This window comes from Artemia franciscana, unplaced genomic scaffold (assembly GCF_032884065.1).
Source record: "Artemia franciscana unplaced genomic scaffold, ASM3288406v1 Scaffold_2993, whole genome shotgun sequence".
Taxonomy (NCBI): Eukaryota; Metazoa; Arthropoda; class Branchiopoda; order Anostraca; family Artemiidae; genus Artemia; species Artemia franciscana.
The window spans coordinates 5001-20000 of NW_027063706.1; the positions used below are offsets into that span (position 1 = coordinate 5001).

Sequence of the window (15000 nt, forward strand, 5' to 3'; positions counted from 1 at the left end):
CCCCTTTTAAGAAGGGGATGCCATGGAGGAAAAGTGATTTTGTGGTTATGTTTCAAAAAGTTTCAACAGACCTATTTCTGGGCCCGCCATTTTATTTTTGCGGATTAATGCTATAACTTAAAAAATGTAGCTAGGACTTTTTATATATAGAGTGAACCTGATAAAAGTAGGAAAGGGGATCTTGCTTGTCCAAAAACCCCAATGCTAGGGTTTACTGTATCTATATGCTCACTAATGGCGAAGTTATAATAATTATAAAATGACTAAAATAATTCATTCTGTCAAATATATTGACCATCGGGTAAAGAATAATTTCAATTGAAAATATATTGCGTATTCATTGAAGAGCCAATGCCACTAATTGTTTTGGGGAGTTAAATGAGGGTTGCACTACTCATATTAATGGCCTTTTCCGTTTCTTTTTGTGCTGGATTTCTACTTTCAATATAGGCTGTTTGGTTTAAGATTGTTAACTTAGTGGATTCGACATATTCCCGCTCTGATCTCTAAAATTGTGTCTTTTCTTTCGCGAAAATGTATCGTTTTCATGCATTGAATTTTTAAATGAAATAACAATGTATACAGTACTTTTGCGTTGAAGATAGCTTCTGGTCTATGGATGAGCATACTAACCCCAAAAAACCTTTGGGTGTTTTCATGAGTATCTAGGCTTGTATGAAAAGCCTAGAGGACACTTTTAAGAACCAAATAAAATTATTGAAGAAGAATTTTGATTTTTCAAAAGAACTTTGCAGTAAGGTCGTGGAAATACGGCATATATTTTATGACATTTTCCAAAATGTTGAAGATTAGCAAAAAAATATATAAAACGCCTTTTAAACCGTCGATTGTTGAAAAGACGTTATACTTTTGACTGTGGGGGAGACCTGTACTTAACGCTTTTGGTCGGTAAAACTCGTGAAAATTTTGTTATAATAGATTTTGAGTTGATCGTAAATCGAAAGTAACTCTAGAACAAAAGAGGTTATAGCATTAAGCGTTAATTATTTATAGCATAAGTGCAATAGTATTTTTCATAAGCTTGCTATATGAGTGGGATCGAATATTAAACCTATTCCAATTTTCGGAATAGACCCTAAAACTCTTACTTAAAGATGCAAATCAGTGTTGTCAGCTAAGTCATACCACATCTGAAAACTTATACAATTATTGAAAAAATTTAACTCGAGTATAGAATATGAAAAATGGATTCTTAAGAATGTCGAAATTTTAGTTATTTTAGAAACTCTGCTTAGAGGTCAGAATCAAAATCCTACGGGCAAAACAATAAAATTCTACGGTTGAATCATAGGGTTTCAATGTCACGTGACCCATACGACATCGTTTATTGCTTGATAGCCAATGATTAACGCAGGGGTGGGGAATAAGTGCATGCATGGTAAGTGCAGACAAACACTACTTAGGAACAGTTGGGAAATTTTTCCAAGACAGTGGAATTCAATTCAGTGGATATTGATTCAATCCAGTGCATATTATAAGTGCCTGAAAAAAAATGCAGAATAAGCTACGATCGCAATGATCATTTAGAGGATTAGCTCTTAATGTGAGACAAGTCTATATTTAATCATCTTATTGGTACATGCGCAGTTAGTGAATGCTCTATGTTTACTTAGTAATTCAATAATAAAACTTAAAACCAGTGAAAGTCGTGCAACCAATGCCAAATTTCCACCGTGCAGGTGTAGTATTTCAGCCCCCCCCCCCAATAAAAAAATATTAATAATCTATACCAACTTGCTTCATTTTAGCTTATACTAGAATCTAATTAACAAAAAAAGCACAGAAATTCTATTACGGATAAACCAAAACATGTTGACCATGCTGAAAAAACACATGCTTGCCAGGTGTGGAAAAAAAGTCACCATGCTCTTTGGGAAACAAGTTCTTTCTGCTGTTGTAATTGAAAATACCCTTTATAACAATTTTTTGCCGATTCGAGATATAAGGCTCAACCCCTTTTCATAGATTGTTGGCAACTGTAGTATTTTTTTTAGTAATGACCTTAGTGCAATCAGGCTGTCTAAACATAGGAATTGACTATTTCTTGTGAGGTGTTTCTTTACCTACCGTAACGGTGATACTAGTATATAGCTAGTAAGATTGGTGGATACTCAGAAGAATATCCATTGATATCCTGTTATATCTCTAGAAGCCGTATTATTAATCCTTTGGATGAGTATAAACAGCTTTCTATGAGCTCTGCAGAACACGGGCATTCATTTTTGGGAACAAGCTTTGTGTAAAATTTGAAGAGAAATCCCAGCTGGTGTAGAACAAAACAGTAATTGTAATAACAATATCACCCAGATCAGTCGGTAAAGATGACCAGCCAATAAGTAGAAATCCATTGCCCCCAGACATTCTGGCTAAGGCTACCTTTGGTTGGTGCCAGACCAAATCAACGAGGGAGTAATTACTCGTATTCTTTTGTCCCACCTTGTTATTTCTGTGCACTTCTAACATAGGGCAACTCTTCTACAGTTTCCAGTAATTTCGCAGGTTCAAATTATTTTTTTGAACCTAGCTATGATACCATTACTTGAACCCTCCTATGATAACTCCAGAAAATTTTTGATAAAATCTTCATACCTGTTTCTTTTTTTGTAATTTTCCGCTGCAGAAAATTCAAAAACTGATTACACAAGTATAGAAACCGTCATTTTTGGAGGGTTTCCTTACGAGAGAAATAAGGGAAGTATTAAAGGCCGACCACGTTGTCCCCACAAATTTTAGCAAAAGCCCGGTGGATACCACGGCTCTTGCTACCAACTCTCTCAACCCCCTTCTGCTTACTTTTCTCTCGTCACCTCTATCACAGCTTGATTTCCTATAAATATCGGATTTCCTAATTATATTCTTACTGCTTGATGGTTAAATGAATTGTCTAATTTCTTGCTAAAAACTAGTCATAAAATTCTCATACGCAACCTTAACATGTTGAGTTATTGTAAAATAAGTTCATAAAAAATTTCCAAACGCCTTTTGTTTAAAATCCAGAAAAAGATTATGTTTTCGTTCAGAATACAGAGTGGTTCACGGAACGAATGCCTTTTCAAGATTGTCATTACTCTAGTCAGTGTAATCAAAGTGGGAACAGCGGAATTTTTTCCACGAAAAAAAACTACTCAGAAAATGTACAACTTAATCATTATTCAAAAATGTAACACAAATAAAAAAACGTAACAATAATCTGCAACTTTTAGGACCGTAACCTAAAATTTAAAACGTACCGAAAATGGTACGAATGTAAACTTCGCAGTAACCCTGATTAGACAATGTTACAAATAATTCATCACTTCAATCAATCTGCAGGAACTAATGGAGGCCATATAAATATCATACATTTATCTCCTTAAATCTTTTTTTTTGTAAGTATAACATTTATAATTTAGTTTTACGATGGAAACAGTGGAAGGCTTTATCGTTTTGAAGGTTTTCTAATATCAAACTTTGAAATTAAAAAAAAAACATTTACCCAAATTTTGAGGGGACAACACCCTTTGACAAATGGAAAAAATAGCATGTAGGTTTATATCAAAAGGCACTATCCAATATCCATATAGACAAATATTTATGCTATCTTGTTGGATTATTTGGTCAACCCTATAGCAGTATTAAAATTTGTCAACTAGTTGACTTAAAAACTGCCTTATAAACTATCCAATTATCTGACAATTAGGCTAATTTCTTCCCAGTAATATTTTCTTTCTAACTAGCTTGAAAAAACATTACTCTAGAAATACTTCTGTTAACCCTTGTTGGCAAGTAACTTCCCCAGATTTTTTTTTTTTAACCAACTAGCTGATGAAAAACTGGTAAAATAAATTGACTTGCTAACTATCTCAGAAATGGTTTAGGTTAGGAAAATAAAACCTTCAGGGATGAAGCTACATACTAAAGTATGTCCTGGGAAGGTATCTTGAAGCAACTACCTCCACTCCTTCTCCATCTAGAGGGCCCTGACCTTTGATGACCTTTAAAAAATTGTGTGTTATTAAAGTGAAACCTTGCATAATAGATCTGCTTAATTGATATACAAAAAAAAAATTGTTCTCAGGTCCATAACTTTGCTCAATTTTATTTTATAAGGTTTTAAAGATAGCCTATGTAAATAAACCTAAATAAAAAAAAAAAAAAAAAAAAAAAATATTGATATGGCTCAAAATTCTACTGAAATAACAGGAATTGCATTTTCAGAACTAAAGGCAGAGAAAAAGCAACTAGTAACTGAAAATTAAGGTAAAATGCTGTTTTGTCAAAATTTCAATAGCCTAGGTATAGACCTGTCATGTAGGTAAATTTCAGGACCCTCTAGAGAGATAAGGTGTAGAGGTGGGCAGTTTAAAATGCCATCCCAGGACATACTTTGGTCTGTATACCCATCCCTGAAAGTTTCATTTTTCTAACCTAAATCCTTTCCAAGTTAGCAAGAAGTCAATTAACTAGAATTTTACCAAAACTTTTCCCCAGAAAACATTTCTTTTTCCAACTAGCTAGAAAATGTGGTTGCCCCAAAAACAATTCCACTAACTTTATAGTTGGTAACTTTTCCCCAGAAAATGTTTCTTAATCAACTAGCTTTGGTAAAAATCTAAATAAAAGCTATAGGTAGCCTATACACTATTTTAATAGGCTAGATTAACAGTTTGTCTGAATTTTTGAAGACACTTGATAAGGCTGGATGGAGGTAGCCTAGATCTGAGTAGGTCTACACTGGGAAACCTTTTGACAAATGGAAAAAATAGCATATAGGCTTATATAAACTAGTTGACAAGCAATTTCTCCCCAAGAACACATTCTTTCCAACTAGCTAGAAACAAACATTGCACCAGTCATGTTATACTATCTTGTTGGCAAGTAATTTTTCCCCATAAAATATTAATTAACCTACTAGCTGATGAAACTTTTTCCCAGAAAACAATGATCAAGGCATAAACTTCTTTTGGGCATAGTTCTTTTTCTACATTGGTAAGTTTATGCTTGGTGGCACTAGGGTCAGACCAGCAGATAAGAATTCTTGACTTTTTTGCTGCTTTTAAGTTTAAAATATGAAGTATTGAAAGAAAGGCTATCCTTATCCACTTTTATTTGAAGTTCCTTTGGTCAGAAATTTCTCAATTTTTATATTACATTTTGTGCAACTTCATTTTCATGGTATAAAAACACTTTTATGTAAATACATATCAAAAACAGATCATGACAGGATTGCCTGCATTTTCTATGCTTCTTCTGAGAAAACTTATGCACTTAGCCTACTTCAACTTGAAGGAATTTTTATTAGGGTTTTTGACGTCACTAATCCTGCAATAATTACAAATGAAATTCTAGTCTGAACTGATAATGCTAGGTGGATGCAAAGTTAATGCTGGATCCTGAGCTTTCAGACACACACTGTTTCTGGGCTGTGCAGTATTTAGCCAGTTCTTGTCTTCTTCAGGCATAACACAAACTATCTTAACTTGTTACAATTCTTAGTCCAACTCAAATCCTAACTAAACCTCAAGTAATTTGTAATTTCTGTATTAATATTTCAGTTAACAACTAATTTCTCCCTAGCAACACTTCCTTTCCAACTAGCTAGAAGCAAGAATTGTCTCAGAAACACTTCTACAAACCATCTAGTTGTCAAGTAACTTCCCCATAAAATTTTTTTATTAACCAACTAGCTGATGATAAACTTGGCCTCAGAAATATTTCCTTTTCCAACTAGCTGGAAAAAGTGGTTGCCCTGGGAACAATTCTGTTAACCATCTATTTAACAAACAACATTGCCCCAGAAAGTGCCATTAACCATCTAGTTGGGAATTAACTTTTCACCAGGAAAATTTTCATTAACCAACTACCTGATGACAGGAATACTGGACTTTTTGCTGCTTTTGTAAAACATAAAGTTTGAAAGTAAGGCTATCCTTACACACTACTATTGGAAGCCTTGGTCAGAAATTTTTCATTTTGTGTATTAAATTTTGCACATTTTCATTTGCTTGGTATGAAAATGCTTCATTTATTTAAAGACAAACCCAAAATGTATTATCACAGGATTGCCTGCAGTTTCTAGGGTTCTTACACTAACCCTGCCATAATTACACACGAAATTCTAGTCCAATTGTTAATGCTATGAAGGATGCTTGGTGGATGTGACACACTCTGCATCTGGGCTGAATAGTAGTCAGTCAGTTCTCCTCTTATTCAAGCAAAATGCAACCTAGCTTAACTTGCAGCAATTCTTAGTCCAACTTAAATCCTAACTAAACCTCAAGTAATATCTGTATTCTTTTGTAAGTTAACTAGTAATTTTTCCCAGAAACACTTTCTTTCCAAGTAGCTAGAAACCAACTAGCCAATAAAAAATTTTGCCCCAGAAAACATTTCTGTAAGATTTAGATTATGCTAATCATACTTGCCAATGCTCTTTTCCTCACAAATGTGCACTGACAAGGAGGAAAGTTGACAGGCCTCAACTTGCAACTTAGCCAGTCTCAAATTGGCTCCACCTCTGCTTTATCTTTATGGGTTCCTCCAGTAAACCCCATCTGGACCTGTTGATTCTTTTGTAAGAAATTTATTTTCCCCTCAAAATCCATCATATTTGATTTGTTACTTTGAGGCTTGGTATATTAAAACACAAGTTACATGATGTCTCTTGAACCTTTTGTATCAGGGATTTGAACTGTTGAGATTAGTTTAAAAACAACAACATTAACTGTATTTGGCACAGCCCAAATATATTTATTAGTCAACAACAAATCAATAATATAATGTTGGATAAAACTTCAATTGTTAACAGAACATGAAAAAAGTATAAAAAAACAATCCACACAAAAATAGATATGTAACTTCTGCTGTAGTGTTGAGTTTTGCAATAGATTGGGGTCAGTTTTGGAACCTTCTTGGCCACTTGTCATGGGTGATGGGAACTTGAATAAACAAAAGGACGAGGAAGAAATGATCAATTGATAGGATGTTGGAGGAGGAGGAGCTGTTTATGGCATAGCTTTTTACAACAGGAAGAGAGGGTTTGAGATTAAACTCTTTGCAATAAAATGAGTATGATAGGGGGAAGCCATCCTGGGCTTTCTTTTAGTTTAGTCACTTTGCAGACCTGTTTCTCACTGTCCTTGATTACAAAGCTCTCAGTCACATTGTTCCTCTTTTGGGAACCATGTGTTGTTTGTTTCTTTTCTTTGTCAGTGTTTTTTGGCATGAATTTGGTTAGGAGTGTTACCTTCATCAACTTTAGGTTATTAGAAATGAGGATAAAGATATAACTTGTATATTCATAAAAGATCTAATATACATTAAATACTATTTCCTTTGGGGGGTGTAACAAGAAAAACAGAACAAAGAGATAGAAATGCATTGAAGAAATTTAAATGGAGGGTTTTAAGTAAAGGCAATAAAGTATAAACTAATCAGTTTCTTTTAAAAAATATTGTTTTAATAGACAGTGTCAACTCTGACAAAATTAAAAAATTTAGTAATCAAAATTTTACTTTTTATAACAACATAGTATATCTCTCTACTTTTTAAAGTTCTATATATTTCGCTTAAGTTAAGAATTCACAGTTGTATAAGAAGAGTGTATTTCTGTATTTCCACAACTGCCATATCTATTTATTACACGGTTGATGTCTACCTCAATATTTTGGTGAATGTTTATAATAGCTAGTCCTGTCAGTTAGTATTTTCTCCTCTATTCATCCTAAAATATTCGAATAAAGGCCAAAATCGTCAGAAAAATACTAACTCTAATAAAGATGCATGTAGGTATGTGGTATTCTTAAACTGGCATTCTTCTGGACGGGTGAGATTACAACAGTAAACATTGGAATGGAAAATTCATGACTGGGGGGTTTGGAGCTGTTGACTCATCTGTTGGTACAGAAAGATTGGGGCTGTCAACCTTTCTCTTTTTGTTATTCTTTTTCTTGAATTTTTGAACTACTTGGAAGTCATCACATGCCAAATGGTTCTCATCATCTGGTAATTGACAGTTTGGTTCACTCCACTGAGGAGAACCCACAGAAATCATTGTGCCATCACTAGACGTAGATGGTCTTGATGGCTGTCTAGCTGTGGCCTTTTCAGTTTTATCGTTATCATTATTTGCAAGTTTAGTGACTTGAGAAGGGGACATGGCATTATAACTCTTAGGCTTAGGATGGCTCCCCTCTAGATAGGGATCTGGTGGATCTGGCTTAGACATAAGTCTAGGAACATTAGAATATCTGAAAGGCGCTAAACCTTTTAAATAGAGAAATGACAATAATCAACGAAAAGATAAAGCTGGCAAAAAATACAAAATTCCACATTTTTGTAGATGGGAGCTTGAAACTTCTACAGTAGGGTTTTCTGATACGCTGAATCTGATGGTGTAATTTTCGTTAAGATTCTATGACTTTTAGGGGGCGTTTCCCCCTTTTTTCTAAAATAACACAAATTTTCTCAGGCTCGTAACTTTTGGTGCGTAAGACTAAACTTGATGAAAATTATATATTTAAAATCAGCATTAAAATGCGATTCTTTTGATGTAGCTATTGGTATCAAAATTCCATTTTTTAGAGTTTTGGTGTCTATAGAGCTGGGTCGCTCCTTACTACAGTTCGTTACCACAAACTGTTTGATTTTATTTTTTGAAGGATATTGTGTCTCAGAGCTCTTATTTTAAATCCAGACCAGATCCGGTGACACTGGGGGAAGCCTAGATATGTGATTGACATAACCGGAATGGATCTGCTCTGTTTGTGGGAGTTGGGGGGGGGGGGTTAATTCTGAAAATTAGAAAAAATGAGGTATTTTTAACTTACGGATCTTAATGAAATTTGAAGTTTGGAAGAATATCGTGTCTAAGCGCTCTTATTTTAAATCCTGACTGGATCCAGTGACACTGGGGAGAATTGAGGGGGGAACCTAAAATCTTGGAAAATGCGTAGAGTTAAGGAATCGGGATGAAACTTGGTGTGAAAAATAAGAACAAGTCCTAGATACGTGATTGACATAACCGGAACAGACTCTCTCTCTCTTTGACCGAGTTGGGGGGGGGGTAATTCTTAAAAATTAGAAAAATGAGGTATTTTTACGAAAATAGCGACAAAGACCCCACTGCCTTTCCATAACAAACAAATACAAAGTAGAAACAATAGGGAAAATCTTTTCAAGACAGTGGAAATCAGTTCTGTGAATATTTTGGCCCTATATCCAAGGGTCGTCGCCAGGACAATACGAGAACAAGAGAGAAAATATCTATATATAAATAAACTTACATTGGATTGTGAGAATTAAAAGTAAATAATGTTTTCTAAATAAATGTGGATTTTTTGCAATATGGGTTGAGGATACAGCATAGAAGAATATCTTATAGATCAAAATGGGATATCTAAATAGACTGCCACTGATTGGCACAGTATTTGTCATAAATTGTGGTTAAGCTTTGTAAGGAGTTACAGATAAAAATTGGGTTGTCCAGAGATAATTGTAGAAATTAGAAGAATAAATAGTGACAGAGGACATTTTATTGAAGGGCAGTCAGTGTTTGGGTACATTGAGAGGACTGAAGAATCTTTTATTGTTCCAGAATGGTCAGCAGAAACACTGCATGAGATTATATACAAATGGTTTCTTCCCAGTGCAACAGTAATCTTTGATTGCTGGAAAGTGTAAAGTACTTTGAACAATTAAAGTACTCAGCACCTAACAGTGAATCATTCCTTAAATTTTGAGGATCCTTTGACTGGGGCTCACAAACAATACTTTGAAAGTCTAAGACATTCAGTGCATGAAACAATGCCCAAGAGTGGTAGATCAGGAGAACACATGGCAGGTTATCTAGCCAAGTTGTATTGGAAGACTGTTTTACCAGATTAGGGTGCAAGATTACAGCATTTATTGCTTCAGGTGGCTGAGCTGTACAAACCTCACATTCATCAGTCAGCTGAATGTTCACTGGGCACCAGCCAAGGGTCAAGCTAAATTCTATCTTATTATTTAATTTTTACCAATCATCTTTAAATTAATCCCCTTTACCAAAATTTACTTTTGTCATGCTGATTCACCATATTTGATCAAAAAGTTATCATTTGTATTTGCATTATTTCATCTGACTGAGAAACTGCTGTGTCACCCAGATATAAAAAAATTAATTTGTCTGACGTATATTTTTAAATGTGCGTTGGCACCACTGCAATGACTTTAGCAACCTTGATTAGAACATTTTTGATGGTTTTTTTTTGCATGTTTGTTGACATCACTTCTGATTTCTAAAGTTGTGTCTATAAGCAAAATCTGAAATATTAAGTGTTTCAACACATGCTTTAAAACTTAAAAAAAAAATGCTTGTTGAATCCATGTTTTTTTTCAGAAATTTGGTAGGAAAAATGTAAAAAACTGAAAGAAGTGAATATAAAGGTTAGCAGCATGCAAAATGTGCTAACTATGATCATTCTGCATATTAAGATGTAAGAATTGTTTTCTTAACATGTTTCGTTATGTGGAGTTAGCTATCTAGGCCATTACTATAATTCTATTTTCAAAACTAAAATCTGACAAAAAGAAACTGAAAACTAAAAAATTGGGTTTAATGTTGTTTTGTCAAAATTTCAATAGGTAACATACCTGTTAAGTAGACAATTTTACAGAACTTATAAGTAAAAAGAGGCTTAACATAATAGCTTGTCAATACCTTCCCAGAATATTTTTTTTGCCCTGGGTTCAATGCTTAAAGTTTAATTTTCCTGACCTAATCTTTTTCCAAAATAGCAAAAAAGTAGCTTGTCTAGAATTGTACCGATTATTAGCTTGGCAGGACAACCTTTTAAAAGGAGGTTTCAGCTATTTGTGATAAACCAAAGTAGTTTTTTCATGTAGCCTTTTCATGTTTCAATAGGCCTGTATTTTAGCTTTGGATGATGTGTCTTTATTTTCTGTAGGGTATTTCTCTAGCCTTAGTTCCTAACATCTATGTCCAAGAATAAGCTTGAGTTAGGACAAATTGTTTTTGCTATGCACCAGAGTTCCTAGTTATTTTAGGCTTAGTTTTCTTGATATATTCTACTCTATGTCCTATATTGACAACTTTTCACTCTCCTCCCCACTATTGTCACTGATGCCAACTGCCTTAGCCTTGTCTACTTAAATTTGAAGGTTTTGTTAGTTTGGGTGGCTTAGGTTTCTACTTTAGATGTTTTCTAAGTATTAGAGCACAATTGGGGTAAATTTGGAGATGTTTGTGTGGTAAAGGTCTAGATTTTCTACTATTGAGAAGAAAACATACTAAGAAAACAATTCTGAGACTACTTGATAACATGTAGAATAATTTTAGTTATCATATTTTGAAACCAAATTCACAAAAATTAACCCCACGCTTCTTCCTGGTGTGAATATTTCGGCCCTATGTCCAAGGGCCGTCGCCAGCACAATACGAGAACAAGAGAGAAAATATCTATACATAAATAAACTTACATTAAATTGTGAGAATTAAAATTAAATAATGTTTTCTAAAAAAAAAATTGAAAAACAGCCCTAGCATCCTTACTTCAATGAAGTTCGGATCCAGTGGCAATTCGGAAAAATTAGAAAAAATGAGGTACTTGTAACTTGCGGACGGGTGATCAGATCTTAATGGAATTTGATATCTAGAAGGATCTTGTGCTTTAAAACTATGATTTTAAATTTCGACCAGATCCCGTGACATTGAAGGGAGTTGGAGGGGGAAACTGGAATTCTTGGAAAACGTTAAAATTGTGGTATCCTATGAATAGGTGATCGGATCCTAATGAAACTTGATATATAGAAGAACTTAAGTCTCAGATACTCCATTTTAATTTGAATCGGATGCGGCGACATAGAAGGTTGGAAGGGGAAACAGAAATCTTGGATACTGAAAATCTTGGAAAACCCTTAGAGTGGAGAGATCGGGAAGAAACTTGATGGGAAGAATATGCACAAGTTATAGATACGAGATTGACATCATTGGTACGGTTCCGTTGTCTTTGAGGGAGCTGGCGGTTGTTAATTTGGAAAAATCAGAAAAATTGAGGTACTTTCAACTTAAGAACGGGTGACCGGATCTTAATGAAATTTGATATTTAGAAGGAACTCATGTCTCAGAGCTCTTACTTCAAATCCCAACCAGATTTTTTGACATTGGGGGGAGTTGGAGGGGGAAACCGGAAATCTTCGAAAACGCTCATAAATGTCCTAGATACGTGATTGACATAACCGGATTGGATCCGCTCGGTTTGGTGGAGTTAGGTGGTGGGGTTCAGTACTTTGGCGAGTTTGGTGCTTCTGGACGTGCTAGGACGATGAAAATTGGTAGGCGTCAGGGAGCTGCACAAATTGACTTGATAAAGTCGTTTTCCTCGATTCGACCATCTGGGGGGCTGAAGGGAGAGGACAAATTTGAAAAACTGAGGTATTTTTAACTTACGAGTGTGTGATCGGATCTTAATGAATTTAATATTTAGAAGGACCTTGTGAATCAGAGCTCTTATTTTAAATCCCAACTGGCATTAAACTTCTGATTTTCCTTTTAAACCAATCTATTGATTCTTAGAATTTTGCTAGAGCTCACAACAGATGAGCTTTTGGCTCTTCCGACCTCGTCACAAGTGCCATATGAGCTCTTAGCTCTTGTTCTGCTATACAACTTCTTGAAAGACATTTCTAAACTCTTTCTGAAATGCCAAGGGTATAATCAAATTTCCAAATTAATAGTGTATGATATGTGAAAATATGCTAAACATTCTTGATTTTCAGTGCAAGTTTATTCAAATTTTCAAATAAGAACTATTTTTTAACCCACCCTCTAGATTAAGAAAAATACTTTTGTAAGTATTTTATTGAGACATAACCTGTTTTGATATTTTATTGAAAAAAGACACAGTGAAAAATATCTCCCATCCAAAATTTCATAAATTAGCGCTACTGGTCATTGATTTTCACAGCAAAGGACATGTATTTAAACCCTGTGTATGGGACAATCTCCATTACCTGCAAATATTTATCTAGACCTGTGAATGTTTGACACATAAAAAAATAAGACTTCAAAATACCACTTAAACATCAGAGATCTATCTCTCATGTGCCTTCTTCTATTCAAAGTACCTACTCCATAACCCATAATTAGAAGACCCCGGTGTTCAATGGATACATCTATGTAAAAGAATTTGAACCTGGATGCCCTTTGTTTTTTGGAATAGAAAAATTCAAAAGTACACTTCATCAATGTGAATATTTTTAAAGGTCATCAAAGGTCAGGTGCCTTTAGAGGTAAAAGTTGAATTAGGTACTTCAAATACCTTTCCAGGACATACTTTAGTCTTTAGATCCATCCCTGGAACTTTCATTTTCACAACTTATAAAAAAAAATGTAAAAAAAAACAATTCATAATTAAAAATTATTTTGTTCGTGTTTAACTTTTGAAATATGTGTTCCTTCCCTGCTTACCATTAACCCATCACTCGTTTCTATTCGGTCTCTTTATTTTTTAGAAGTAGCCCAATGGATAGCGATAACAATATCATGTATAATATATTTGCTCTATGGTGTGTTGGATAGACACTACCCGTGGCAGGATACTTCAGGAGTAAGTATATAATTTTTCTTTGCATTTTTTAACACAGCAAAAATATCATCATGACATCAAGGGTCTGTTTTTTAGGTATAAATCTTATTTCAACCCAAAAACACAATGTCCTTATTATTAATGAAAATATTCCTATTATTCAAGATGTTTTAATTTTTTGTCACTCCTAATTTAATGTAAATTAGGCAAGGCTGAATCTAGAATTATTTTTTCTTTTGGGTGGGGGGACAATTTTTTTTAGAAAACACATCATGAATATGCTTCAGTGTGTTTTGAAACTTCTTTACTGCCTAGGCAAAAATTCAATAATGTATCATTAAGATCCGATCACCGGTTGCTAAGTTAAAAGTACTTCATCTTTTCTAATTTTCCGATTTAACTCGCACTCATTCTTCGAAATCGGTTTTCAACATATCAAAGTTTAAAAATGAAAATATAAATCCAAATAAATACTAGTTGCTTAAGATAGTAATCGGATTGGTATATAGTCTAGGTCAGAAAGCCAGATATATCAATTTTTCAGGTAAGGCGTAGTTGAAAGTTTAACCAAACTAGCTAAAAATCTTAAACTCTAACCTCCCAATTTCACCGCTATATGTCTAAGCTACGGTTTTTTTTCCTTTTTTTTGTTAATAATATTATTTACATTCTTGTCAAAGAGACAATATTTTTGTTTAAATAATATCTATTGACTACAGATTGAAGGCAAACACTACACACACGGATCGAAAATAGAATTAGAAAAAGGTGAACTGACCTTGCCATTTGCCTAAACCTCTTCAAGTAATAGATTTCTCTCTTTTCTAACGTTCATATGATATGTTTTCCAAAATTATATATCTTCCATGGCTGATCCTGGAACACAGGATGATTGTGATTTGGACAATAGGGATGCAATTAAAAGCTACTTTTAGATGTTTGCAGGTATGTTTTAAAAGAAAAAAGCAAACTAAAATTATGGACTCCCAAAGTGAACGGTATCACCATTCTAGGGGGTACTTTAGAGCTTCCTGGGGAAGAAGGAAAGAGGGCAAGGCCTGGTCAGATATTAGGCCTTGAAAGAAGAAAAATTATGTAATTTTATTTACTTATGTGATAAATTTTAGAAAGCTTGGGTTTCTATGAGACCAATTGGTGAAGTGAAGGAAGGTGGTTGATCTAAGAATACCCCGGTTCCCATAGTTTAATCGCTTTTTTTATGCATCCCGTGTAGAAATTGGAGTCCTATTCATCAGGAGAAAAAAAATATTTCATTTTGACGTTAAGAAAAATTTTTCGTTGAACCAAAAGTACAAATTAATTGAAATAAAATAACCTGCATCCGCTTCCCAGCTAATGGGCATATACCCCCCCCCCTTTTGTACCATTATGTAAGAAAATTTTATCGTACAAA

The 15000-nt window shown here is 34.2% G+C and overlaps 1 long non-coding RNA gene across 1 annotated transcript in view; it reads left to right on the forward strand.

Annotated features, from left to right (window-relative positions):
• Positions 1-3283: 3283 nt before the first annotated feature.
• LOC136043101 (uncharacterized) overlaps positions 3284-15000 on the forward strand; it is a 14998-nt gene continuing 3281 nt past the window's right edge. The window contains exons 1-2 of the long non-coding RNA XR_010621547.1: positions 3284-3389; positions 13513-13607. This is a non-coding gene — a long non-coding RNA (uncharacterized LOC136043101). The remainder of the gene's footprint in view (positions 3390-13512; positions 13608-15000) is intronic.